Genomic DNA, 24,694 nt, shown 5'->3' with positions numbered 1-24,694 from the left:
GGATTGAAATGTTCAGATGCTTTGGTGGTTTTTAGAATAATCAGTTGTTCTAATTAGCTTTAAGAGTGTTTATTAGTCCAGCCCATGTTTCCTTTCTGTGTGCGTGCTTCTTGCAAAAATGCATGAAATGTAAGCTAAAATAAAAAACACATCTGTAGATATCACTTCCTAATATGTTTAGTTTACCCACTGTAAATGATCAAAACACAACTAGCTCATGCGTTTCTTCTTATTAGCTATACTGTGGATTCACTGTGATAGCTCCAGGAAATGTATTAAATATCCATGTGAGGCAGGGAAAATCAGATAAGACACATCAATGAAGTGACACTTTCACTTTGTAAGGAGGTGCTTTACAATCGACAGCAGTAAAATGTCTTTCACACAAAGAAAGTGACGAATCTCTTGGGATGAGGCTGCATTGTCTTTCACTAATTTGTTGTTCCTCCACTGTTTTTATGCCGATATTTGTGAAATAAAAACACCAAAAATAAAAATAGGAATATGGAAAATATACAGTATGATTAAATTAAAATACAGGTGATAAGGTAAGATGAACATATACCCAAATTATGACATAACAGTTATTTAGGAACCATGCAATCGACTGACAAAATTAAATGTAAAGGAAGGAAAGAAAAATCTTCTACTTTAAAATTTAATTACATGTTTGTATAAATCCAGCTAAAGTATAAGGACCTGCCTACAATGTGCATATATATGCTCCTGTTTATTAATGATAAGATGAGGCTGAAAGCAAAGCAGTCAACTCTCATAGTAAACATTTACAACAAGGGATAATCTAGTGTTGTGTGCAACAGAAGGTCAGGTTTGCCTTACTCTGGAAGGAGTGACTATAGCTGTCCTCACATCAGTGCTTATACTGACATTACTCTTGCACTACTGTATATTGTCTTGAATAGAAACACTCGATAATAGAACCTCTAGATACTGCTCCTTTAATGTGTATGTGAGAGGTGGAGTATGTGGAGGGAGATATCTTTGTGATTGCTGTGCAGTGTGATTTGCACTCACTGTTAATGAGTTTTTAAAATGCCGCGTTCATGTTTTGTTAGCATTAGGTCTGAAGGACTACCAAAGCGTTCGCTTTTGACTTCAATCTGCTGTTTTTAATCAAAATGCTCTTGAGATTTAGAGACCATTCCCAATACTTCACTTGTAACCCTTTGTGGGTTTCCACCAACTAAACTGGAAGGTAGTTGTAAACAAAGATTTCAGTGCATTTCTTTTGTGAAAAAGTCAGATGTTTCAGCAAAATCTCAGACTGTAATGAAAAACAAAAGGCCTTACCTACACAGCCACCTGCAAATAAATGCTGTTAATAAATGCTTTGATTCTTTTGATTATATGTATTGTATCTCATTCTTCTTTAAGGTTCAAAGGTCAGACAGTTACTAATAATAATTCCTTACATTTCTATAGCACTTTTCTGGACATTCCCCTCAAAGTGCTTTACAGGTAATGGGGACTCCCCTCCACCATCACCAGTGTGTAGTACCCACCTGGAGTGTGCCAGTACACTCACCACACATCATCTCTCATTGAGGAAGAGAACACAGTAATGAAGTAAATTCATAGATGGCGATTGTTAGGAGGTCATGATTGGTAAAGGCAGTTTACTAATTTGCAGGAGGAAATTTGGCTTTGACATTGGGGGTAACACCCCTACTCTTTTTGAGAAATGCCCTAGGATTTTTAATGACCATGGAGAATCAGGACCTCGGTTTTACGTCTCATCTGAAGGCCAGCGCCTTTTTTACAGTATAGATTTCCCATCACTGTACTGCGACGTTAAGAACACACTGACCACAGAGTAAGCACCTCCTGCTGGTCCCACTACCACTTCTTCCAGCAGCAACCTTAGTTTTTCCCAGGAGGCCTCCCTTCCAGGTACTGACCAAGCTCACACCTACAGTACTTAGCTTTAGTGGGTTGCTATTTGTGAGCTGCAGTGTGATAAAGTTGCTGAATGTTACTGACTGAAATGACACATTGTTTCTCAGAAGGTTTAGTGGACTTGTTGGTGTTTACAGTGGTGCCTATATGTACACACACACATACATAAATTAGTAGTGTGAGTAAAACCTGAATTCTCATAAAATCTTTGAAGGCATTGTCTTAATATATCACAAGAAACAACTTGCCATAACACGAGTTTTTGTGTATAATGCTTGGTCACTAGCCGACTGTGACTGGCATTCCCCAAGCAGCATGAGCTGCATCAGCCATGGCTCTCTCAGTTCTCAGCATCATAGTGACACCTGTGGTGACCTCCCAGGCACTTTCAGGCAAGCAGTGTCGTCAGCGAGGGACGTACCTCTCTTCCAGTCAGGGCTTAGTCTCTGGTTTGGTGCTGGGCAACTTAACATGTTAAAAAACATTAAAACATGTAGCACGTTAAAAAACATTAAAACATGTTAAAAGTGGCTTGAAGATAAATGGGCAGGAGGAATCTACTCTACACCTCCTCATTATTCCCTGTGAGACACCCCTTAGGGACCATAGCCAAGACCTGAAAAACGCACAATTGGAAATTCCAAGTTGGATTGATATAACAAAAATGAACCTAAACAGATTCCTATTTTTAGCTATAGCTTATATTTACTCGTCTTACACAAAGTTAATTGAAGTCATTCCAGTTGTTTATTTCCCCCTCTTTTACTTCCCCTGCGGCTACACTGCACAGCAGTCTCAGAAATTCATTTTCCTCTCACAACACATCTGAAAACATTACACACAGCCCCACGGTGTAAACCCAAAACATGTCTGTGCCTCCCAGTTTCTTTCCGTTTCCAGTTGACTAAGCACTCCCTTTAAACGCCTTCAGCTTCACTAGTCTTGTGGTGTAAATAATAACGATTATTCTTGCGACATGTGACAAGTATAATAGGAAACAGAAAGCAACGGGCACAGAGGTGGATAGAGCCTGCTGTACAATCAGCAGCAGATGTTCCTAGGCAAATCTGACTGGCAACATTTAGCTGGTTACCATGACAACTGAATGCTAATTACTGAACCTCTGCTCTCTCATGACAAGGAGGAGATGCTGATGTGTTTGAGCTCTTCCTTGTCTGGCCGTTCTGGCTTTCAATGCAAGCGATACAATGATAAGAGCTGCCACGGTGCTTACTAGAAAAAAAGACACCACCTCTGTACATCAGAGTGGAGTGACAGTGATGTAGAGGCCCACCCTTAACAGCCCCCCCCCCCCACACACACACACACACATACGCACACACACACACCTCCTTTCTCGATCACCACTAGCCCATGTGACCTTGGCTGACAGCAATTGGCTGAGGCTGCCAAGGCATCTACCCAATCAGAAAACAGCAAGACTGAAACACTCATATAAACATAAGCAAGGCTACACGCTTATTCTTTGGACCTGAATTAGATTCCCGTAAAGAGATGACTGTGAGACTCGCTGCACATGGCTATAGTGAATTCCATTTTCATTAAAAGAGCTACATCTCGGACCATCTGCTGTTCTTACACCCTGCTTTCCCTCAGACATTGCTGTCTTTTATTGTGTGATACTGATGTTCGCAAATATGTGATTGCTGGAGTCAAACACAATGGACCTGAAGCATCCATGTGAGTAGACTGTACCTCTTTATCAGGAGCCACTGTTGAAAATGCTGCAGTCGTCTTAAATTAAAAGCAAATGATTACTAATGAATAGTTAATAAAAATTTCTGTTCAGCTAGATTTCTGGGGAAGTGATAGTCTAAGCTTTGTATGTTTTAAATATTTTTCAAACATGAATTTAAAGGGCAGTAGTCTGATTTCAAGGAGTGTTGAAATCCTTTTAGATTTTAGATGGAATCTGAATCTAAATAAAGATTCAGATATTGAAATTATGTTTTGGGAATTTTTCATATGAAACAATTTTAAGTTATATAGATTCCCTATAGGTGTGCACCTGTGGATGTTTTCAAATTTAAGAACAAAAAATAAATCATCATGGACATTGCTTGTACTAGCCAAAGATGTACTTTCATATATTGAATGTGAATTTAAAATGTGTTCCTGCTTAAACAGAACTAAAATGATATATGTTGGGATCCATGGTAATCATGAAGTCATTCAGCGAACAGTGAAACTGGTTTTACTATTGAATTGCTTTGGGAGACTGTAAGCCTTTTTCTAAAATCCTTTTGTTTAACATCGTGCTCAGAACAGTCAATTGGTGGAAGTGTTTGTCTGCTTTGTGGATACGTGTGTGTGTGTGTGTGTGTGTTTTGGAGCTGTCAGACTGTATTTCAATAAAACTGAACACAGACCGCCCGTCAGGATAGCCCTCATAATTCCCTCACATGCTTTCATGTCCGAGGGAGTGCGCTCGCAGTCAGAATGTGTGTGGCCTGTAGAAACTACACTACCTTCTGGACTGGGCTTTTGTATGGGCTTAAACACCTTTAATTCCATTTATTTTTACTCTTCTTGTTCCATCTCGTAAAATATTAATTTGCCACATTATTCTGACAGTAGTTACAGTATCGGGATGGATGAGAATGTGGAAGTACTGTCAGTCTGTGTTTTATGAAAGGATGGAGAGGTTTAAGGAGACCAGACAGATGATGGTGATTTTTGAAAAGTGCATCTTGAGGGTATTCAGACCAGAGAAATGGCATGATTGCTAGGTGTTTCCGGCCACTGTCCCTGTGGACAGAAGCTGTGAGTATGATTCAACGTGGGACAAAGCTTTGCGTATTCAGCGCAGGTTCATCCCTCTGGCACAGGAAAGTAAAGAATGCTATTTTTAGCCCTTCCTCTGCATTCCTTTTTTTCCCCCTCCTAACAAGGTTCCTGTATTGTTTTCTCACTAAAAGAGATCACGTTGATGTCATCCAGTATCCTCTGCGGCTTCTACAGCGAGGATCAGTAGTGGCCTCTTTTCAGCTTGACTAACCTTAATCTGAACTACGGGGCGTTGTGAGGTTTTCTGTAATGCAGCATAAAATTTTTAATATGCAATAGGTAATAGTTTGATAAATACTGTCACCCCAACAATATATCTTTTAAATTCAATATTTATGGTTGTTGGGCTCCTCTAAATGAAATGAGTAAGATCATTCCCATCTGGATTTAATGAAACATTCCAAAATTAACATATTAACTTTTTTAATGGAGAATGTCATATTTTCTAGCAATTCAGTTTATTCACTTGCATAGCTCTCAAATTGTAGAAATGCCTCTTGTATAATCAGGTCTAATTAAATCAAGCTATTAAATAATTAACTTGCAAGATGTGAAGCAGCCAAACATGTTATTTAGGTCTTAAAAGCACATACTCTATAGTTAACTAGTTTACAGTTATTGTAGTATTCTTTATTATCACTTTGTATGTCATAGTCAGGCTTCTGAAAAATCAAAGGAGATGTAAAATGACCTGGCTGCTTGTTTTTTTTAGTCCAAAACCCTCATATGTTAATTAGGCTGCTCCTATTATACAGTATTAATCTGAAGACTAATGAAGTTTTCAACTAATCTGCTTGTGATGAATAAAAAAATATCCACTTGCAGTGTCAATTACAATTACTCTACAACTGATACAATTAAAGGAGATGGTCTTCTCTCAACAAATACATGAAAAAATGAATAAATGAAATGTAAAGTTAAATAAAACCCTGAATAAAATGCTTTTCGATTTAACTTTGATGTAAGAAATCTGCCTTCATCTTTAAAACGAAATGTACAGTATAACACCAAAAATGATTTGAATATTAATTTAATATTCAAACTTTGAGAAAATACAACATTTACATTGTCATACAAATCAAAGAAGACTTGTCTAAATATCTAGATTATTTTACTAAAATTCAATATTATTAAAAACTCTAACAAGCATTTAATGAAATGATGTAAAATGAAGCAATTATTTCCATAATTAATAATGAAATAGTAGGATGGTATGTGCAGATTTCCAAAAAAAGGTTTAAACATATTTGCACATGAAAAGAAACCACTTATGAATATTTTAAATCAATTGAATGATTTTTTTGACTGGTTAGTGCATACTGTGCAGTAGAGAATATTAATTTCAATATGGGAAAATGGTAACCTATATACTACTGTAATAAGTCTTTAAGTGTCTTTCTTGCTAAGCCTGATCAGATGGTGCTTAGTCAGGTGTCATGTGAGCCATATAAAAACAAATTACAGACAGTATTATGTGCTAAAGAATATTAATTGATGACATTACAGAGATGTTTAGTGGAGAGATGCAATGTTTCACATACCTGTACTAAGTCTCATAAGACCTTAACAGCAGCAAATCAAAGGTGTTGTTAAGAAAATGACTATTTTGCAGCTGGTGCACTGACATGTTGAACAGATATGACATAAGTAACTTCTTTATTTTATCAAAGGGGTGTCTATTGTTACAGTTATGGTCTGGTACAAACCGTTGGAAGCAGATACTTGGTAATATTCCTGGTCACTGGTCTCTGAAACCTACAGTAGATCATTCCTTACACTTATATTGAACACATATATAATACATACATCAATGTACATATTGATATAGAATACATAAATCAAATCTGTCAATCCAATCACTAAGAAAAAAGAATCTCTTCAAAAATGCTGTAAAGGAGGACTTCGAAATAAGAAAATTAATTATGTGGTGATAACACGATAAAATGTAGGGAGTCCCACAGAGCCAGCCCATCTAAATAGTTAATTTACACAAGGCAGTTGAGGCCAAGATTTGCTCACACATGCATGAAACACACATACTGTAACACATAGCTGACATCAGCTTTTACTGTCATTTCACATAATAATAATTGCTTATCCTTATGTAGCGCTTTTCTGGACACTCCACTCAAAGCGCTTTACCGGTAATGGGGACTTCCCCTCCTATGTTCGCTCTTAATTTTTTTTTTCCTGCTGAGCAGAGGACTTAATAATCCGAGCAGCGTAAAAAAGCTGTAGTGCGGGATGTACAGTCCCATGTGAGAATTGTGATCGACCACAAAGACCCAAGACAAGGCCCAGGGGACATCATGACATGTACTGTATTGCTGTTGCTGATTTTGTGAAAGTTTGCAATAGTTTGCCAGCTAAACTAAAAGAAGAACCTACAATATGTAGTTTTAAGAGACGTTTTCAAGTACTACCTATTGAGTTGGCCGATAATGTATTGCGAAATTGTGTAATTTAACGACTCCCATGAAGGCCTCTTTGTTTTGCCACATTATCTGAATTTTTGGTTGTTTGCTGCTCAGTAATGTCATTACTTATGCGTGAAGCGCACCTCCCGAGTTCTTGAAGATTCCGTTTACAATGTGCAAATGTTTATTTTCTGATATTGCGTTTGATGTTTATTCAACAGTTGATTGAGTTGGTTGATGCGAATTGCAATAAACTGCTTACTTATGTCCTTGTATCGTGCACGCTAATGGAAAGTTGTACCGTGGATGTTTTTTATTCACAACATTGCAACTATAATGCAAATCATGCATTGCATATCTTTAACTTCAACAGTCAAGTTCAACAGTTCACTAATCATTATAAAAAATAGCAACTCAGTATGTCACTGAAAATGATAGAAGTCTTCAATTCTATCCTACGAAGTGAAGTTTAAATCTAACTTGTGCTGTATACAACCAAATCGTTCAGTTGTCTGTCTTTCTACAACAACCATCACGTGTACATCTTGTCGAGATTAATATTCTGTCAATTGTTTTGGTACGATTTAATTCTCATGAGCATATCTAAATGTAACTCTTCCAACTGGTTTCGAGACTTTGTTTTTATAATGTTGCTGTCGTTGACTGTTCGCTTAACTGATGTTCAGAGATAACAGTGATTAACGAAAAGAAATAAATTGAAATAACATGAACGCAATATGGTTCAGATATTATACAATTGTCTCTCTTCGCAACGCCTCACAATGATGCTACACATTATAAACAGTAAATGACGAAAGCGCTAACTTATGTCAAAGACAGTAAATAAGACTAGAGCCACATCCGTAGATACACATGAAGGTCAACATTAACAGGAAAATGCCAACATTCACAGTCACAAAAACTTTCTGTGTGACTTTTCGTTACTTCCCTCTGAGTTTGCTACGTGCCAGTTTAAAAAAAGGTTCACAGCCTAACAGCCACGCAGTTTAGAGGGAAGTGTGCTCCCCTCCATGACCACCAATGTGCAGCACGCAACTGGATGATGACAACCGTCATCAGATTTTCAGTGGGGCTGTAGTCTGACAACTAGAGCATCCGCAGCATAACTGTCACCAGAAAGCTGCTCTTACATCAGAGGTATTAAGATGTGTTTTGACATCTGGATGGGAAGCAAGTGAGTACATGATCCCCAAAGTGGAGTTGTTAAGACTCCTAAAAAGGTCTGCGGAGATCTTCACACTTGGACCAATCCACTAGTCTCGATGCCTTTTTTTTTGTCAACAATAATGTGTTGAGGACAGTTCTACACATCTGCACCACACTTGATGATGTCCAGCAGGAAGGTCTACAAAGAATCTTGATCTTGTCAAAGAGGGCATGCTTCCTCTGTTGGCAAGTCTGCCGAAGTTATTGTTGCAACATACTGATTGCATAAAGCCACTGTTCTCTTGTAAAACAAGTGATATGTTTGCATACAATGTTAAGTACATATTAAGTACATACTGTATATAAGGTAATTTTATTCTTCAAGGATTATTGTCAGGTTGAACAGCACTGTGTCAATGGGGTTCCTGTTTATTAGATGTGAGTTCTTTTATGGTGATTAATGCATCATTATGAACACATTTTGCTTGTAATACCCATCTTCACTGACTGATTGCATTGCTGTGGGGGGCCTTTTGATCAGTATATTTTATTTGTTCATAAATGCAGTCCTTGAGAAAGTATTCACCTCTTTCCAATGATGCTGCATCTTGATGGATCACTAATGATGTATACACATCAGTGTATTCCCATTTTAAAATGAGTATTTTAAATCAAAACCTGAATGCTCAAATTGAACACTTTTATGAGTGAAAAGGACTGCAAAGTTTGCCAAAATATTTATTAATACTCCAGAGATAAATCAGTTACTAATATTGGTTGTGTTATTATATACTGAGTTAATACTTGTTGGTAGTACCATACAGTACCATGTCTTTTTCAGTATGTCTTTGCACACCAAGGTGGTGCAATTTGTGTCAATTGTTTTAAATGTGAACAAGCTCTGTGAAGTTGGGGGTGGAGTTTTGATGGACAACCATTTTCAAGTCTTCCCACATAATGTGCATCGGATTCAAATTCCGAGCTACACAGAGACGGTCACTTTCTGCCAATCCCCTCAGGTAGACTCCAGCCTTCTGGTAATTGTCCTGCCAAAAGGCAAATTTACATCACCGTTTTAAAGTTTTCTAAAGACCTGAGGCAGGTGTTTCTCTACGATTTGATAATGATTTGCTCCATCCATTTTCCCCTCCATCTTGACAAGCTTCCCAGTCCTTGCTGATGGGAAGTAGCCCCATGTTATACTGCTGTCACCGTGCTTGACAGTAGAGGTGGTGCTGGCTTGGTTGCAGACTTCCAATTTTGACTGACACATACAGGTATTAGCGGTTTTAATTAAATGCCTTGTTACAAATGTCATGCAGAATTTGAAATGTTTTTTTTGCCACTCTGTTATTCAGATGCTCATACTACCAGCTGACCCATAGACATTTTCTTCTCTTTCAACCATTGAACTCTATAGCTCTATCAGAGTTGCCCTTGACCTAATTTATTCGGCTTTACCAAAAGCAGCTTGTATTTGTGCCCACTGATGCAGCTGGGTGTTTCATTGACTAAAATTAATTTTAGCCAGTAAATTCGGCTAAAGATCCTTTCTCAAGGGTACAACAATGGCTCGGCACTGAGCAGCACCTCACCTGGGATTCAAACCCTCAACCTTCTGCTTACAAGTCCAGAACCCTACCCATTGTAGGGTAACACAGTAACAGTGTCATTTGTGGAAATAAGTTTATGCACCAGAACTAATTTAGGTTTGTCTTAGCAAAGGGAGAATGTGTTATCATATTTAAACTTTGATTTTTTCTTTGCAGCTTTGGCTAATTTAATTTAGTCTACCCTTTCACTGTGTGCATTCAAATTTTGATTAGAAATGTTCATTTAAAACGTGAATTCATATCATGTGAATGTCATGTGTAATTCACCAAATGGAACACATTGAAAAGAGGTGAATACTTTTGTAAGGCACTGCACATATCAAGCCATTGCCCAAAAACTGAATAAATAATTTATTTATTTGCATTGAGACACCAGCACAGACAACAGCCTGTGTCAGATTGGAAATGACTGCGGTAGTTTTAGTCCTAATACTGTCATTTACTTGAATTCAGTTTAGCTAGATTGGATGAGTAAAATATTTTGTCTTATTCAATTCAATTCAACTTTGTCATTATACTTACACGGGTACATAGTACAGTGAAAAGTGTTTCTCATTAGTCTCTCAGGTGTGGTATATGAATAGAACAGCAGACAAGACAATAGACAGAAATACAATAACAATAACAGTGTAAACAACGGTATGATGCCAGTGCAAAATTGTCAAAAACTGCAAATACGCAAACATAGAAAAGTATACAGACAGGACAAAAACAGGCTAAGGGAATACTTTGCAGTGCAAAATAACAATGTAATATATAGTGCAAATAGTGAAATAACAGTGTAAAATAATATGGCGATTACTCAGTAGTACAACTAGTACAGTTTTAAGTACAATTTCAGCTTACATTCAGTTGTCGTGTATGTAGTGGTGTAGGAGTACAGTCATTGTGGGTACAGGAAGAAGTGAGGAAAGATCATAGTATGATGGGAGGGAGTGGTGGCGTCACCAGCATGACGGCTCTGGGGAAGAAGCTATTTTGGAGTCTTGTTGTGTGCTACTGGAGCATCCGGAACCTTCTACCAGATGGTAGGGGGACAGACAAGTTATGACTGGAGTAATTTTGGTTTTGCTTTTTTCAAACTCCTGGTGTTGTAGATTTCCTGGATGGATGGTAAGGCACTGCTGAAGATGTGTTGGGCAGTTTTGACCACCTCCTGCAGTGCCTTATAATCGGATGTGGTGCAGTTGCCGTACCAGACTGTGATGCAGCTGGTTGGCATGCTCTCCACCGTACATTGTACATTCAGCAGTACATAAGGGAAATGATTACTATATCTCATTCATAAAAAGTTGCCTAATTTACAGCTTTTTCTTAATCATCTGTGCTGGCGCTGTGAACCTTTAGCAACTGAAACAAAATCTGCCTTGTTAAATGCTAATGTTTTGTCTAATTAACAAGTCTAACATTTTAAGGTATTTGCACTTGGAAAACCACTTATCACCAGTGAATTTCACAGGATCTTAATTGTCAGCGAATTAACATTCTTCTTCTTAATTATGCCATAAAATGAAAGTGTTTTTTTATGTGTTAGGGTACTTCAAATCAGACAGCATTTTACTGATAAAGTTGCTAAAATCGAAGGTAGTGTTTGGCTTTAACCCCCTGCTGTGAAAAGTATTTTCCATTTAAACAATCATGTAATGATTTTATGAAATATACTGTAGATATACACAAAACCACAAAGACATCCACGTGAACCTTTAATTAAAAAAAAACATGCAGGTAATTTCTCACTAGGTATGATTTCAGCTCAAATGGAGAACTGTGTTGAGTTAAATTTGTGTCCTGATTTTTAAAATATTAACCCATAGGTTATAATCACTAAATCACTAAAAGAATAATTACAGATGTGTTCAACACAGTAAAGTTAGGTAAATGTAGATGTAGGTTATTTCTTTAGTGAAAGTGAAAAGCAGTATTTCTCAGTTTTTCAAGGATATTTCTCTATAAACTTTAAAATTGAGTACCCAGAGTACCCCAGTCACTCGAATAGCAATCATTGACAATTTTTGAGAGCACAAGGAGTTGTTGCAATAATGCTTATGTTGTGCTTTCGCCTTTCTCTTAAAATAAAAGCCAGAGGAATCACAAGTGCCTTTTTGCACAGAGCATCTCATAATAAATGGCTTTTTCAAGTGCCACATCACTTGGAGTTAACAAAGTTAAAGTTATTATTTTTCTTCACCCGCATCCGCAAAGTAGAAAATGAGATGAAATGAAATGAGTTCAAAAAGTGCGCAGTCAGTGCCAATGTTATAAGCAAAATTCAAATAACTATAAACTCAGGATGTAATGGAAACAACACCTGAAGAAAACTTTTATTTTTGCTTAATGCACTCTTTATAATTTTAAATTTAATATGGCAGAAGCTGCGAGGGAGATTCTGGAAACGATTCTAGATTGAAACTTTTCAGGAGTCATGCATTTTGCTTCTCTTTTGGGAATGGGGCAGGATAAACATTAACCTACAAGAAAGGGTTATAAACATGGGATTTTTCCAAAACCTAAACCTTCCAATCTATTATCTTTTGGAATTTTTGCACAGGCTGTTATCCGTGACTCAAAATTAATGATGCCACTTGGGGTGAGGGGAAAGAAAAGATGGCCGTGAATTTGACGTTCCATTTGGTTGGATTTCATTTCCTATAAAGTGTTACTGTAGCCTTTGTGTGTATTTAGCACACTCATACTTAAGCTTCTTTTGTCTTTTTCTCAGGTTTGAAGTTTATGTAAAACACCTGGTGTTTCAAGCATTCATCGGAAAAAGTAATCTCTCATGGGTCTAAGTGAACAGATGAAATTGGCTTAGCACTACTGCCTTGAAGTGAAATTTAATTTCCCAAGGAGAATTAAGCTGGATACATATCAAAACTAGAAAAGAGAAGTGTTGTAAAACACATTAGAGGACAAGTGCAGTTCTGATGAGTAATGCATCACAAGAAAATGCATACCCTGGCCAAGTAAATACCCAATGCAGTTGACTTTAAGGCTTTTGTGCAGCTTTGCATTGATGAATATAACCTATAGATGACTGTTACAAATGGTGAAAATCAGGAATTTACCATAAGGTTTAGTCAATAAGTAAAATAATTAGCCATAACCCCCAATTTGTAAGTGATTTTTCCAGAATATACCAAAACGTTTGGTATAATTAGAGGCACAGTTGTTTGCTTTCTGGCACAACTTTGGTGAAAAGAGTAATAACCCAGGCATGCATGGTTAAACAAATATTTATTAATAATGACTGTACAAAAACAACAAAACACACAACACACAAGTTACTATATTTACAGAATGTACAAACAAGTCGTATCAGAGGCCTCAGAAAAACCTCAGACTTCTACTAAGTATTAAACTATTATAAAAATGCACCCTAAGGAGGAAGGGCATCTCCAACCGAGGTATCTTTTACCCAGGAAACCCAACTTCCTTAAAAACACAGAATAGAAAGCTATCTCTAGCAAGGTTTAGATACTTGAACTAGCTCCAGTGAGGTTTCGTTTGGAGGATCATGAAGTAAGGGCTCTCATCTGGTGCAAGCTTCAAGTTCCAAATCCCCTCTTCTCTCTTTTCTTTTCCTCCTCTTCTCCATGTTCTTTATGTGGTCATATCTGGTGTGTTTACTACCACTCATTGACAATCATTAATCCAAAACTTAGTCTTTACACTTGTTTTTGCTAAGGGTTCCCCCACATCTCAGCAAACATCCCCTCTAGTTTGAAGCTAGAAGTGTTTACTCTGCCAGGTGTCACACACTTTATCTGAACTGTAAGAGACACTTTATAGTCACCTAAAGCTGTTACAATGACTAAGAAGTTTCCAAAGAGATGCCTCATTTCTTTATATAAACCCATAGATTTCAAGAGAGTAGAGCTATTTCTATGGAAACCTCTAATTTAGATAAGTAGGGGCACTTGGGGAATCCCAGTCTCAGTTAGACAGTGACATTGTACTAATGCACTTCAGTTCTGCCGACTGAAGATTGACAATGGCATGTGACACACATTAGGATCGACTAAGTGATTTTCTACGATTTTCTTTCTATTTTCTGCAAAAGGTTTTTTTTTAGGTATTGCACAAGCTACCAAGCCATGTTGTGAAAGTTGATTTCTGGCTTTTTTTCAACAAAAAGATGGGTGAGAGCAATTAACTACCTGCAAATAAATGGGCTTAATGGGTTGAGCAGTTTGCTTTTTACAGTATTTGTAAACATTCTCATTCACTTCTGAAAATCCTGTTTTACTTACTTTCTAAACTGTTAATTGACATATGTGTGTTTCAACAAAGTGTTACCATTGTTACTGTATGTCTGTGTCTCTGTACAGTTTAAGTATTAATTCACAAATATTGCTATAACCAGGAGTTTAAAAGTTGTGGGAAGTTGGTCAAATCACTGAAACAGCAGAGACAGCTGTTAAAGAACGGGCCTTTTATAATGAGGAATGACTGCATTCGGCAAAGTTCAACTATATATTCGTCCTGTGCTGCAAACTCATTATGTGCAATCTGTGATGCTCTCCCTGAATCTCGACGTTGATTCCGAAAATGGGCGATAGCGTCTTGCCATGGTGAATGTGCTTTGAAAACTGTACTTCAATTGTATGGTCTTGACAGCTTTGGCAGGTAAATATTTGCTTTGTATAAACAAGCTTCTATAAATAATGAGATGTTCAGGTTTAAAATAAAAATCCCGAGGGAGCTGCGTCAGTAGTGTTTGGGCATCTATTGATGAATTCTGCACGCTGCATGCCAGCCAAGAAGCATGTCAGCCGAGCTGTCACCCACCAAAGGAGGTGTGGGGAAGACAAACATTTGTACCTGGGATGGGACGTGAGCAGAAAAAATGTATTCTTAAAGTAGATAAATCTTTGTGCTCAGAAGTAATGATGTAAAACTAGAAGCCCAATTGTCTGAATAACTCTCATGCAGTACTGGGGAAGAGGTCTTAGGAGTGCCTGGCACACATACAGTATGTATTTTTCTACAGTGATTTACAACTATATAGCAGATTCTTTCAATCATTTGACTAAACTGCTATAGAATTTCTATGCACTGTCGCATGTGAACCACAAAGTTTAATGATACACTTAGAACAGAAATGTTAATTATTCTGCCATGGACTGGTGCGTACCCTGCCTTGTGCCTATTGCTTGGCAGAAGAGGTTCTGGCTGCCCCTGTTACCCTGAATTGGATTAAATAGTTAGAAAAATGGATGTTAATTATTACCATACACCTTACAAAACAGACAGAAGCACATCATGTTATACAGTATATGCAGTGCATGTCGTATGCAAGACCAAACAAATATTACATCTGAGAAGCTATTGTACACACCAGCAGTGATTATAAAATGTGTAGTTTTTGTGTACAGCATACTGGTTACCATGGTGGTGGTCTCAGCCCTGCCTTCCACAATGCGATGTGTGCATGTGAGACTAGGTTCCTAGGTTATGTCCAGTCTCAATTAAACAAAGCCTTCACCGCAATGTACCTTTTACTTTTAAAATCCTTGCTCACAACTTCTCACATAGTGTTAGTAAAACCCATGTTACAGCCAAATTCCCACCTAGTTTCTAAAACAAGCCAAAATGAATCCACGTTTTATTTCAGCTGTTGATGCACACTTCAGGTATGAATACCAATTCTAACTGTGAAATCACCAAAGTAGCGTAAGAAATATTGCAGTCACTGTGCAGACAGTGGTGGGACTGAAAACATGCCTAATTTATGCAAAGCACTGTAGTTTGTAATGAGATCAGTTAGGAATAATAGGATTATTAATAGACTTCAGTTATGGTTAGTAATTTTCCCTGATTCTAATTTGTTTTGAATAAGCAGTGCATTAGTTTAGCTTCGAAAACTATAATGACAAATATTCACCACACGGTATATTCTACCACCTGTTCATTAACAATGCCATCTGACTGGTACTTGAATCTGCAGTGGTTTACTCTTTAGTGGGGTTTGGATTAATGAGGTCTTGACATTTCCTGAGTATGTATGTGTTGCTTCATCACTGACAGACTTGACTTTAAGGCATTGGTCCTCATTGGACTGTTTGAAGGCGAGGTTTGCTACTTTGTTCAAAAACCTCTTGAGTTGACCATGACAATTGATTTTGCTCATTTTCTTGCCGAGACAGAAAGGTCATTACATTAAAGCATTCTGAAATATTTATACAGCAAAGGAAAGGCTTTTTATATTTGATATTTTGAGAAGGGGACTGAGAGAATTCAGAAAGACTAATAAGCATTTTGGGTTATTTCTATTTATAATGGGTTAGTCATATTAGCTGGGTCAGATCATTTCTATTAAAAATACAGCACTGGAGGAAGACTTAAGCAATGATAGGATTTGACTGATAAAATACAGGGTCTGTTTCAAGTGCAGAATTTCTGTTACAACTTGCAGAAAGTGACGATGATTTGTTGTGGGACATTAAAAGAATTAAAAATATTACAGCTCAAAAAATCGGCTAATACAGCTGTTAAAGCAGTGGACCTTGATGTTTTTTTTCAAAAGCGTTACTGTATGTGTCATTTTATCACTTAGACTTAACACTTTGGTGTTTCTGTGTATGCCTTTAAAACTCACATCTTTCAGGTTTTCAGGTTAGGTCACTCTACACTTTCCGTTCAATTACAGTTGTCGTTCTTTAATGTCAGTAACTTTATTCGAGATAAAAAGGCTCATTTGGATTTCAGGTTTCACATAAACTTTTTTTTTAAAATTTTCATCACACTAACTAATTACTCTTATGCCTCCTTCATCTTTTGGAGTTCTCCCAGGCTCAGATTATGTCATCATGTCATGTCATGTCAGATCATGTCATCAGATTTATTGGAAAATAAGAAAGGTGTCTGGCCTACCTTGACATTCACCTATCGTCAGGGTTTAGAATTCGTTTTTATGTTTCTGCAATATTGAATGACATAATATGGAATATTTTCTAGTTTGTTATCGTTGTGAGTTGCTGATTGCTCAATGATTACAGAAGTCTGTCAACCAATCTTTTTGATTCACACCTGAGAGATGTATTGAAGCTATACTGTAGTTAACTCCATAATGGGCCTCTTCTCAGCATTGTACAGTACATGGGTGACAAGGGGGGTTGGTCCTTGGTGTTGCCCAACATTCCTGGGCATAACCAGCAGAAAAGTAAAACCACTGCACTGTCTAAATTTTGGATACAGCCCACATAAAAATTAATCAGCTACTTACTGTATATGGTTTGACCGAAACATATGCCAAAGGCTGACACCCACTGTTTTTTTGCTGTTGTCTTGCCTTCCTGTTCATAGAACCATTAAACTAAAAACATTTAATAATAAAATATATAGCTCGACATTCATACAATATGGCGGAGCAAGAAATTTGAACAAGTGGCTTTGTAGTGTTGGATCTCGCACTGTTCACTCTCATTTTAAGTGTAACAAGACTTGTTGCAATAAATAAAGTACAACTCAATCTTGAGGGCTGTGCTATTGCTACTGCATTTTAATCCTTCTCTTGGACCCAGACTATTATCATGGGAGCCAAAAGGAAAGATAAAGTCATCTGTCTCTCTCCAGAGCTATATCTTACTGATACAAGACACATTTTTATTTGCTATTTTGCTGTTTTCATGAGCAGAATATACTAGAAGCGTTATGTAAGTAAGTAATGAAAACAGGCCATAATCTGCACTATTTTGTGGTTACAGAAAACCAGATAGGGGTGTTCACTTGCCTGGCATTATGTATTGTACCGTCTTCATATAGAGCAGCATAGCTGGGCAGGCTTGTTGAGGGAGATATATGAGGAATAACATTCAAGTGCCATGTAAAGACACAAATATCAAGTGTTGTTGGTTTGTCTTCAAGAAAGCTCAGAGTCAAGGAGTCGTAAGGCCATTTGATTCCTGAAGTAAGTTGGGTAACTTTTGATGTATACAAATTTTAAATTGACCTAACTACTAAAAACTTCCAAATGAGCAAGAGGAGCAGAAAGACCTCCTCTCCTGTCATACCTTTCCTAAGTTCTAATGTAAAAACGTACAGTATAAGTGTTATAACTTCACAAGATTAGTGTTGGGGGGACATCTACTGTAGGAATAGTGGTTAATATTGCTGCCTCACAGCACTGGGGCCCTCGATTAATTTTCTGGGATGCTATGTGCTTGGAGTCAGAATGTTCTCATAGGTTTCCTCTGGATGCTCCAGTTTCCTCCCACAGTCCAAAGACTTGCTGGTAGGTTATTTGTTTTCTGTAAAAACAAAAACAGCCCTGGTGTGAGTGTGTGCCTTTTAGTTTCTGTGTGTACCCTGTGATGGACTGGTGTCCCATCCAGGATGTATTTTGCTTTGCGCCCATTGCTTCCCGGGTTAGGCCCTAGTTCCTCCAACTACCCCAGTATTGGATAAGCAGATTCCAGTTTTTGTTAAATCATTTTTCCTTAGAGCACACAAACAAGTTTCCACGTCAATCTTTGCCTTACTTTATTAGGGCATCCACCTGTTTTCCTGATTCGCAGAGATGTTTCAGTCGTCCACGTGTGGTTCTGCTCAAGGGAAAACCTCCATGCCGCTGAGCTGCATTGCTGCCTAAAGTCAAACATAGTTAAAGCAATGGGTTCAATCAGCTAAACTAGTTTAGAATTAGTTAAAAAATCAGTCTTACTTTATGGACTTTGGCATCTTCCATAGAATAGCTTCCTCGGCAGTGTTTTTAATTTCACATATCCTGTCATTATCTTGGAGGCAGATAGAGTAGAGATTTGGCCATGTGTGAATCATGCTCCACACGCGATGAAGCAAAGAGATGGCTTTTCCTCAGGACCTTGAATTAATGTTGTACAATAATAATCCTAGAGATCAGAGTTTCTATTAACCTCTTTTTTGGGAGGGATGTAGGGGGAAGATGAGCTTTACTTAGGTTGATTGTAGCAATTAAGTGAGGGCGAGATACAGCAGTTCCTAATTTTGGCTTTTAGAATGCAGCATGGAATACTTTCTGAGCTAAAGCTATCTGGTAATAAAGATGTTTAATAAATGTGTGTCTCTGTATTAGGATTTACCCAAATGTATGTACTCATGGAGCTAACATTAAGAAAAATAGATATAGATAGATTGTAGATATACCTTGTTCTGATTTAGTTACATTGTTTTATTAGGAATTGCTGCATTTAACTGATAAAAATTAAAGTTGGCTAAATGCAAATATTTTTCATTAACAATATGATAAGCTAAGAATGCCTTTATATATACTATACCTGCAAAGTCTCCTAGCCCGTGTTTAGGTTTCCACAGGTTAACAAATACCAATAGTGTATATATTTTATAATATATTAAATAAATATCTGGGATTAATTCTGGGATCATTTGTTAAAAAAATAATTAATGATATCATCAGCATATCAATGGAGAAATTGTAAATTCTGTTGGTTTTGTTTTCCAATATTTGTAACATCTCAACTCCCAGGCAAGTTTGATTCATCATGTCCACTTGACATTTCCTTTGCTGCTGGTCATAATGCCTGTAATGATCTCCATCTTGATTATCGACAGCACATAAAGATAATATTGACAGGAGATTAGGTAGGTTGAGCGGCAGAGGTGCCAAATGAGATATCGATGCCGGTTCTTTGTTTGAAAATGGCCTTGAGCTTATTCACCACGTCAAACCGCCAGCACAGGGACTGTTCTCACATTTTAAAATGCCAAAGATTCAGCCTCCTACTGTAGGTGCAACAAAGGGCTGAAAATGGAACCAGTAGCACTTGACTGCATCTGGTTAATGCTTTGTCAGGTTTCTGTCACCTTCAGAGGTTTACTGTATATAGAAGCCCATAGCCCTCTGTGTTTTGTGAACTTGCATGGAAACTAGGGTCCATGTTGCCTTGTAAGAAAACGGTCACATCCTTATCTGTCATCTGTTTGTTGTAGTTTTTTGTTTATCTGTCTGTGGCAAGCAAATCAAGCATTAATAAAGTAGTAATATACTTGCCTGACCAGATGGATTGTGAAGATTAACGCACGACTCAAGGATAAGTAAGAAGACGCCTGTATTGCAGCTATTATGAGTATTATCTCCCAGCTGTCGTCATTTAGTGTGTCCATACGTCATGCCCTGGGTAAAGGTATCCTGGTTAATAGAATAAAATTGATTAATAACCCCTGAAAAGTACATCTGTATTCAAGCCTACGTCCTGCTGCAGAGTCTTCGTAGGGCTCATCTGTCATCCGCCACTGAGTGCATTTCATTTTCCACAGCTATAATTAAGCATATTTGTTTGCGTTTGGCAGACTGTGCAAATATTCAGCAAAAGTAATTATATTCAAGCTGGTTATTTGTGCATTTTGATTAGCGCGAGATCTTTTAAAGGTACCTTGTTAGACCTGTAAGAGACTACACCATTCCGATTAATACAAATGGCATGCTTGAGTAATCATCCATTCAGTGTTAACTGGAGAGTCAGTCAAGACAGAACTTTTAATAACTGAGGTAAAAGGTTGATGTTTTTCCTTCTTCTACATCAGATGTTGATAGTGTCATTTTGTAGTAAACAACCTTAACATTTCAAATGTTAAGGAGTGCTGTGAGTTAAGTTACTCTTACTGGGCTTCTGGCTGTGCTTGATACAGCAGTTTTATTTTAATGTTAGTTTTTGTCATAAAACCTCTGAAGAAAGAATTGGTACCCCATTTTGTGTTCTGTTCAAGTTTGCTTTTGTGGTTTAATGTATTTTGGAAAAAACTCAGATATATCTTCTGAAAACTGAAATGCCTTTATCTTGTAATTTCAAAATACCATTACATACTTCAATGTACAAGCCTTATTTCATTTTGCAGATCCTCCAGGACTAACTTTTCATTGTAATGTTTCTTTTCGAAGAGATTTCTGTCAGGAGAAAGCTAACTGTTCTTTAAGAAAAATAAATCTGAGTGCACATGCCTAATACTGCCTCCCTCAAACTATTAGAACAGTGGTATGCTTTAAATTAAAAAGTAATACAGTAGACTTGTATTTTAGTTACTTTTGTGATAAGCAGCTAAATAGTCATCTGCTAATTTCAGGTTCAAGGAAAAAATCTGTTACAGATATTCCCTTTGGTACAATGAGAAATAAACTTAAAACAGTCAAAGATATAAAAGCCTATTCATCGTTGGCATTTTTTTAAATTACATCTAGTAGCCTGGAGTTGTTTTTTTATGTTCAGAGAACAGAAAGATAAGGTTGTTTAATCTCTTGCTTGTAAAAGACAAGGTGCTACTTGTGTCTTCCAAACACTTTGACAGCCAGTAGATATATTACATCTTTATTATAACATTTTATAGTGTATGTTCCGAGCTGTACTTTTAACATTTTGTTATTGTCTCTGCCGTTTTAGAATTCTTAGATTTCCTGCTAAGTAAAAATTACTGTTAAATACAAAGGAAGTAAAACAGCCCTTCAGGGTGTTCAAGACAATGAAAGACAAATGTCTGATATACTGTACTAAATTCGTATTTCACAATGTATTAGCTAAGGAAACAATCAACAACATGCCTCACCTAGTGTAAGGACAAAATTCTTTTTAAAATAACTGTTAATATAGAAGAGGCAGCAGTGTTTCAGCACTCAAGATTAATAAATTCCCAGGACCCAATAATGTCTTAATAATTGTACTTAAGAAAATGAGATGTTATTCAGGAATCATTTCTGTAATTCTTTCAAGTCATTCAAGACAGAGGTAGTGTAGTTCCCATACCCAGAAGGTTGACAAAGTGATCCACGTAATTACAGAACATTAAATCTGACTTCTGTCACACATAAGGCTGTGGAAACAAGTACTAGAACTAAACAGAGGGTCACTTATAAGGAAATATAAAAAATGTTATGAGTTTGCTTCATAAATATGTGAGCCAATGGTTCTTTAAGTCTTGCTTTTCAATTACATTTTTTTGTATGAAATGCATTATCCTAAACTTGTTTGCCAAAAGATAAAAATAAACCTCTGTTTTGTGTTTACTACCATTCCAGTCTTATAAGTGATTAATCATGTATTACGTTCACACCATTGTCAGGAAGATAATAAAGTGAAATTTAAAACTGGAAGGAAACATAGGCAATAGAAAAAATACATTTATTCTACTTTGCATTGTACTGTAGTGGTCATTGAACAATACATGAAGGCTGCTGATTATGGTTGGGTTTTCCAAGTGCATTGATAAAATTAAAGTGAAATTGAAAGGCAAAGACTGAATATAAATTTTAGAATATGAATAATATGAGAAAAGATTAACATATAACACAAAGTGTGTTAGGTAGGATACATCCTGAACGGGCACCAGTCCATCACAGGGTGGACAGACACAGATACACTCACCTCAGGGCAAATTATAACAGAAGCCAATTAACGTACCAGTATGTCTTTGAATTGTGAGAAGAAACAGGAGTATACCCACACAATTACAGGAGTAACATACACACTTCATGCAGAGAGAACCCCAAGTCTGGAATTGGACCCAGGGCCCAGCGATGCTGACCACTGTGTTGCCCTGTGTCTGTGTTATAAACATTATATTATCTACAGAAATATTGTTTTGCCCTATGATGGACTGGTGTGTGTATCCCTCCTTGCGCCTATGGCTTGCTGGGATAGGTTCCAGCTCCCCGGTGACCCTGTACTGGATAAAGTGGGTAGAAAATGGAATGAAATCTCTGCTTGTATTCAGTTCTTGATGATATACAGTATCTGAAAAACTGCAGACACCTGATATCCTGTCACTTCAATTAAGGCCATGTGAACATTGTACCTGGGGACTTGCAGTCTTGGCACATCTGTCTGCCATTCAGTTCTCACTGGCTGCCTGCAGCTTTGTTTGAAACTGGCCTGAGGACTAGTCCTCAGGCTCGCACCCTAAGGGATCACCATGATCTGTCAGTGGGAATCAGCACATTACAAGGTGAGCAGAGGAATAAGTAGATCATAGGCACTGTACATAGGCAAACCTGGTGTTGCTGCCTGCTGTTCCCTTCATTTCCCTGAGGACTCAGCTTTGTTAATGTGTTTGCTAATGCAGCTGTCTTTTACAATCCATAATTCTCCCTCCTCACCTTCTTGTCTATTGGATTCCTTGGACTAAGACTATGGGGCTCCCAAAAACTTAAATTTGCTTTTCGTTTCGTAGTTCTTTCCTTAAAGAACGGGGACCGGGTTTTATGTAACAGCAAGTCTGCTGTTGATGTCTTAAATGGAGCTGATGGTCTCTTTTGAGCTGCTCGCTATTCTATGGGGAACATGAAAAAAGAAATCAGAAGCTCTTGTCTTTAGTAGTTTTCACCAGAGCATAGTGAAAAGCCTCGGGCGAGGGTTTGTTAAAATTCATATTCATGCATATTCAGCCTTGTAGAAGTGACTGTTTGCCTGAGTCACTTGAGCGTGAATCTCCTCCTCAGCTCCTGTAAGCCAGTGTGATTCTCGCTGCTCCTTCACGTACAGTATCTTACAGTACCACCGTGGGCTCATCCAGCTGAGCATATTGAACATCTCCAACAGCTATGAATCCCGCTCATGCAATTCTCCTCTCAGGTTTTCACTCGTCCTGTATTTCTATTCATTTTCAAAATTTAATTAGAGCCCCGCATAGTTTCCTACTTTCATTTAAGCTCCCACTTTGGAAGGGAAAATCTCGGATTTCTCGTGAGCAGTTCTGGATGCGGCTTCCCAAGAGCCCCTTTTACTTGTCAGCTCGATACACTCGGAGGTAGCAAAGTCGGTTGTAGCGGCCAAACATTTTGTTTTATTACAGATTTATAACCCCTGATCTGTTGTTTTTTTTTAAAAAGCCACAAAAGCCACAAAGACCATCAACCTGATCTGTTGGGTTTTTTTTTTAAAAAGCCACAAAGACCATCAACTCAAAAACTAAGCACTTCCTCATTTATGTATATATGCTGAACAAATATTTGACAGACTTGATAGGAGCGAGATTTGGTTATTTTAAAAAGAGTTTGGAAATATGAATTGTTAATTAACTGATATCTAACAGTTAAGCAGTTAAAAAATCATCTAATCAGGTAACTACTAACCTAGGAAGGGTGTCTCTAGAATTGTTACATATTTTTCACCATAAAACTTTATTAGCTCAGGGTGTTTTGTGCAAGTGTATACTTTAAGATCATTAAATGTCACTCCATGCATAAAAATGTAAAATATCATCATTTATTTATCAAGACTAAATGTCCTGTTTTGCTTTCAGACTCTAGATTGTGTACTTTTAAAGGTCAGATTTATGTGTAAAAAAATATGTAATTCTGTTTCAAATGCTACGACTTGACTCACAAGTGTAGCATTGCAGAAAGAGGTTTTCTTCAAATGTTTGGTTTGGAGCCGCAGGGTGCATAAGGCTCTGGACAGATCACTGACTGCTTATTCTATTTAATATGTTCCACTTCACACACATTTACATTTATTAAGAAGTCATTTTACCTTGATTGTCTGCTATGGATTGTCATCTTTTCTCATCTTTTAAACATTCGTAAAATTGCATGTTATGAATGTTTAAAAGGTCAGATTTTCAGTTATTGGCCTTATAACGAACTCATTTACATTCACAGTGTTTCCAAGGGATAATATTGGCATAGAACAATGAACAGATAATTGGAGGTGCCTATTTAATCAGACCAGTGAAGTGCTTCACCCAGTTTAATCCAGACAGGTTGATCACTGGAGCCAGTGTGTCTGCTGAAATACCACGGGCACAGGCTGATCTCCAGCACTGTTTTTTAGGCATTGACCAGGCCAG

At 37.4% G+C, this 24,694-nt stretch overlaps 1 protein-coding gene across 6 annotated transcripts in view; it reads left to right on the top strand.

Annotated features, from left to right (window-relative positions):
• The window catches only part of elmo1 (engulfment and cell motility 1 (ced-12 homolog, C. elegans)), a 153,884-nt gene that overhangs the window by 104,567 nt on the left and 24,623 nt on the right, over positions 1–24,694 (top strand). The window lies entirely within an intron of this gene.

Source organism: Lepisosteus oculatus, chromosome 10, assembly GCF_040954835.1.
Source record: "Lepisosteus oculatus isolate fLepOcu1 chromosome 10, fLepOcu1.hap2, whole genome shotgun sequence".
Lineage (NCBI taxonomy): Eukaryota > Metazoa > Chordata > Actinopteri > Semionotiformes > Lepisosteidae > Lepisosteus > Lepisosteus oculatus.
Note: the sequence above shows the minus strand (reverse complement) of the source record. Positions and strands in the feature narration are given on the sequence as shown.